The sequence below is a fragment of the Sander lucioperca genome, chromosome 22, assembly GCF_008315115.2.
Source record: "Sander lucioperca isolate FBNREF2018 chromosome 22, SLUC_FBN_1.2, whole genome shotgun sequence".
Lineage (NCBI taxonomy): Eukaryota > Metazoa > Chordata > Actinopteri > Perciformes > Percidae > Sander > Sander lucioperca.
The window spans coordinates 3,110,931-3,116,515 of NC_050194.1; the positions used below are offsets into that span (position 1 = coordinate 3,110,931).

General features: G+C 39.3%; 1 long non-coding RNA gene across 1 annotated transcript; it reads right to left on the reverse strand.

Annotated features, from left to right (window-relative positions):
• Positions 1 to 242: 242 nt before the first annotated feature.
• Positions 243 to 4,158, reverse strand: LOC116056515. Its single transcript, XR_004106593.1, has 3 exons — positions 4,148 to 4,158; positions 3,510 to 3,511; positions 243 to 324 (listed from the first exon to the last, which is right to left on the reverse strand). It is a non-coding gene; the product is annotated as an uncharacterized LOC116056515 (long non-coding RNA).
• Between the last annotated feature and the right edge of the window lie 1,427 nt (positions 4,159 to 5,585).

The following is a 5,585-nucleotide window of genomic DNA, read 5'->3' on the forward strand; positions in this document are numbered from 1 at the left end:
TTGTTATAGGGGGGAATGTGTTAGGGTAACTGGATTGAGTGAAAACCTGGGAACATGCCTAAAATGTGTATTTCAACTAAACTGTTATGGATTTATTTTTTTATAAGAAACTATAATTATTACGATATACATATAAACACAAGAATATTCATTCACTGTTAGTCTAGAGTAGGTCTAGACCACACTCAATAATTTACAAAGACCCAACAATTCCAGTAATTCCCTCTTTCCCATCTTCCTGAGTCCAATGTTAGTGTTGTTGCACCTGTTAGGGCGGGACAAATGACACTTTTGTCATCCTTATTGGTAGAAAGAATTTGTGACCTAATAAGTTCCCATCAAAGCTCCGGCCCACCTTCTTAGTTTCTGCAGCACGAGTGAATAACAATGCAACTGTAACTATTTTATATTTCTGCATCTCTCTGCCAATAACTAAACATTATTAGCTTTTTTATTACCTGTATGGCTTGTTACTTTCTGTCTTTCACACCCTGCCCCTGCTGTCCTCTCATCTCTCAACTTAACAAGCTACTTCAAAGGATCATTACATGCCCATCAGCACTAACCAGGTGTTATTGATGTAAGGCGTAACACTGTCCTCCTCGTCCCCTCTCTATTTCTGTCATAGTTACACCATTCTACTGAGCTCTAGCCAATGAGAATCTTTGAAGCATAGGGATTAACAAGGAAAACTATAAACCAAAGCACATAGGCAGTGTAGAGTGTAATAGGAACATTCTTCTGGATGAAGCACATTTTCCTTGTTATTGCAGATTTGTGGATTCACGGTTACATAACTAGTGGAAAGTAATTGTATGTAGGTCTTTTGAAGCTGACATTACCTTAGCAGATTTTTGTTTATAGTACATGATATGGCCAAAAGAATGTGGACACCCTTGTTCTTATTCTTTTGTGTACTTGACGGGATGTACAATGAAGAAAAAGCTTAAAGCTACAGCATATAATGACATTTTAAAACAGTGGTTCACAAAATCCCTCTCCCCTTGAGGCATAAATTGATTGCATTTTTATCAACTGGTTACAATAAAACTAGGAATAAAAGGAGCCAAATCAAAGATCATTTTTACACAAAATTCATACTCTTCGAAGTGAACTCAAAATCAAGATAAGCATCTTCATATTAAGCATTTCACTGATAACTTTGCTTATTTAGCTTAACCTGTAATTATTTTCTTCTTTTTTAAAACTATGCCCATATAGTGTTTTATGTATTGTTTTGCTGTCTGAATAAATCTAAAACATGAATCTTGATAGCCTAGCAGCAGAGAACTCTTGTTTCTTTATCATTCCTACTGTCTATGTATCTGATTAATGGGCTTCTTTCTCAGCACGCATTTTGATTTATCATAGCAGATAAAGCACAAGTGGAACTAATAACATTAAAGGCTAATCCTGTACTTTTCAACCTGGGCCCTATTTTCCCATGCATTTGTGTCTAAGGGCCTTTTCACACCTGAAAGCAGAGAACCAACGTCCACATTTTCCCCACCTGATCATGTGCAGTGTGCCGCTGTCAACAATTGGGAAGATCCTCTCCCTTTTCAACATAAGGATATTCCTATGCTATACTGTCCTTTAAAAAAAAAAAAAAACATATGTTGTTGACAAAGCCCTGTAGTAGCCGTAGTAATTATGACTGTAGCCCGCCCGGAGCAAAGACGTTGGTCAGGGTGGGTGAATGAGACAACAAAATGTCTTTAACTCGGGGGCTGCTTTCTTTTCTGTTCCCTACACACGTTTCTCAATCTCAAGAATGCAGAGAACGGACTTGTGTTATTGGGAAGAACGTTCTTGCTGGTTGTTCTTGGAAGAATTAACTCACAAGTTCACAAGCACACAACACGCTGTTAAGAGTTTGAGACGATGCGTTTGAGACGGTGCGTTATTGCACAACTACATAGGTGTCATTTACAGGGGGATTGGGCGGGGAGGGTTACAACCCCCCCAATAATCAGAACTGGCCAGTGCAACCCCCCCAAAAAAACTATTATAATGTCCTTTACATAAATAAGACATTTGCACCATAACTGTATGCAGAAAAGGCAAAATTGTTGCAGAAAATTTACCATAATGCAGAAAATGAAGTGTTTGATATGCTCAAAATGTCACCCCCCCAATGTTGAACCCAAAGTTACACCCCCAGCACAGAGGCTGCCTGCAGTGCTCCAAAATAACAGCTAGAAATAAAAAACACAACAATATAATCACTTTATCATTAAACAAGCTCCGGACAAGAAAACCTCAAAATGTTACCACAATTGCAATTATATTGAAAAAAATAAAACTTATTGAGTTTTTATTTTGTTTGTTTATGGTTTAGCTCAAACACCCCTTATTTATTCAAAACAGTGGAATGCTATCCCTACTAATATTAGTGTATTAGCTTTAGGTCAGTTTCAAAAAGAATCGTGCTTCTCTGAATGGATATGCACTGGCTTGTCCTAGGTGTCCCTATTAGTGTTATGTGGAATTAACACTTTTAAATGATTGTAGTGCAATGGGACAACAGATGGAAATTAGCAATAACAATTATAAATGTTTGCATCATGTGGACGCACCAACAGTGTTGTTGTCATTCCTTAGAATTCTTCATGGAGGAGGCAGAAACTACGCACTATAGCTTTAAGTCTAAATAACATGCCATAGCATGTTACCACTTTATGTACAACTGTTTATTTACCATATAGACTGAAACTTTTAAAATATTTTTATCAGAAAATAATACGTTGAATACGTATGAACTAAATACAAAATCTAATGTATATACATGTCACAATTTATTTACAAGCCTCTCAAAGAAAGACGGGTATCTCTGTGCCCTGTCAGACGCTGCTCTGTCCCCGCCTCTGCCTGCTGCTCTGTAGCCACGTGTGTGTGTGTGTGTGTTCTGGTAGTTCCCCCTTACAACAGGGTGCCATCTGGCTCTGAAGGTAGAGAACAGGGAGCAGTGAGGAGTACAAAGAAAAAAAAAAAACAGGAAGCAGTCAAAAAAAAAAAAAAACAGATCAGATACTAACAGCAAACAGATGGGCAAAAAAGTAATTGGCAGTGACAGTGACATTTGCGAGTTAAGGCGTTTCAACAAATTTCAGAACTCTGCCAGGGAAAGAAATAAGGCCAAGGTAGAGGTAGAAATTATACTGCACATCTCGAAGCATAACCAAAGTGATTTCCTAGCTAGGCTGCAGAGCATGAAGAGATAATCATGTTGAATCTGTAAAGCCGCCAACCCACTGATGAACAAAAAAAAGAGTTGTGGTTGTTGTCTCGGTGCATGGAGGAGCCAATTATTCATTTCCTTTACAGTAATGGAGGTAAATATTCCATTTGCCCAGGGGTGTAGAGCCAGGTTTAAATTGAAGGCTGCATCACATACAAAAGTGAACAGTTGGATTTATAAATGACAAAGCAGCATGTTGTGTCTTTCTCAACTGACAGTTTGATGCTTTTTGGCTTTCTTGCTCAGAGTTAGATGAGAAGGTCGATACCACTCTCATATCTGTACACTCTAAGACATAACTGTGTATTAACAGTTGTATGGCTGTATATTTGAACAGAAATTGTCCATAAAATGATGATTTCTATTTATTTACATTTTGAATTGCATAATGGGGCCTTGATCTGTGCTCCGACATATGTAATCATTAACATAGTTATTAACGTAGTTTGTAGAGAACTCATGCATACCATCAAAGTCTGTGGTTGTTTTTAGTAATATTAAGCCATGGTTCAACAAAGAGATTAAAAAAAAATATTTACAGAGAAAAATCGTGCTTTTAAAAGTGGTGACAAAGATCTATATAGAATTGCTAGATCTGAATTTGAACGTGCTGTGAAGAAAGCAAAGGCTAGATAGAGAGATAGTCTTAGAAGATAAATTAAAAAGCTAAATACACTAGAGGGGTATGGCAGGGACCACAGAGGATCACTAGGTACAATACTAAACAGACAGGTCAAGATGCAGACCCCCCAGCTCCCAGATAAGCTTAATGAATTTTACTACAGATTTGATAGCCCCTGACCCGAAACAGCCCCTGCATTTAGAACAGACCCTGTAACCACCATTTGTGGTTAAGGAGCATGAAGTCAAAGAGACGGTGTCTGTTTTTACTCTTAAGTGCAGTACCCATCAACTTGCCTCTGTCTTCGCAGATATTTTTAACTGGTCTCTATGTGAGTGCAAATGTCCTGCATGTTTTAAATCTGCTATAATCATCCCTGTACCAAAGAAATCAAATGTTAGTTGTTTGTATGATTACAGGCCTGTTGCTCTGACCTCTGTTGCAATGAAGGTTTTTGAACGGCAGATCTGCAAACAGTTAGCCAGTGTTGAGATGGACACCCATCAATTTGCCTACTGTTAACAGGTCTGTAGAGGATGCTGTATCTCTATGCCTTCACAACATCCTGCAGCACCTGGAGGCCCCTGCTACATATGCAAGAGTTGTATTCATAGACTATAGTTCTGCTTTTAATACTATTACACCCATTACATTATTTGGTAAACTCCAGCTGATGGGAATCAATCAATCCCTCTGACACTGGATCATAAACTTTTTATCAGACAGGAGGCAGGTGGTTAAAATGGACAACCTGTTCTCCAATTCCACTACTCTCAACACTGGGGCCCCACAGGGGTGTGTCCTCTCTCCTCTGCTCTATTCTCTCTACACCAATGACTGTGTGTCCCATTCTGATAATGTTAAAATCTTAGTGACAGTTGTGAGTCAGACTACAGATCTGAAGTGGCAGCCTTGGAGGTATGGTGTGAGAGGACCAACCTATTTTTAAATGTTAAGAAAACAAAAGAATTGATCATAGATTTTAGGAAAAACAGGTTAGTTCACTCCCCTCTGATCATTGATGACCAGGCAGTGGAGAGTGTCCAGTTTTAAATTTCTTGGCGCCACCATATGTCAGTCCCTGAAGTGGGAAGTCAACACCAACCTCATTATAAGCAAAGCCCACCGGAGGCTTCACTTTCTGCGCCAGCTCAGGAAGTTTGGTGTAGCTAGGGATGCAATGCTCCAATTTTACAGAGCCACAGTGGAAAGCGTGCTAGTCTTCTACATCGCTGTCTGGTATGGTAACTCCACCTCTTCAGAGAGGAAGCAGTTGGAGAAGGTGGTGCACACTGCATCCAAAATTATAGGACATGCCATCCCATCTGTAGCCTCTATCAACGCCACATGGACCAGCCATAAAGCGCAGAAAGTGCTAGACGACCCCTCCCACCCTGCCAGGTCCCTCTTCCAACTACTGCCCTCTGGAAAGAAAGTTCAAAGTCTCAGGGGCAAAACATCCTGCTTTTGTAGCCTGCCACTATTAGGCTCCTTAATGCTCAGGCACCTTGCAGAGTAAACCTGTACTAAATGCACCTTATTCAAATGCACCTTATATATATATATAGTTGCAATAGCACAGGGTCTTTGCAGCTTTTTACTGGTTTGAATGATTGTCTATGTGATTGTCTTTTGTATGTTCCTGTGTATGTATTGCCTTTTTTAACCTGATTGGTACCAAGACAAATTCCAATCAACTTTGTTGACATGGCAATTAAGTAT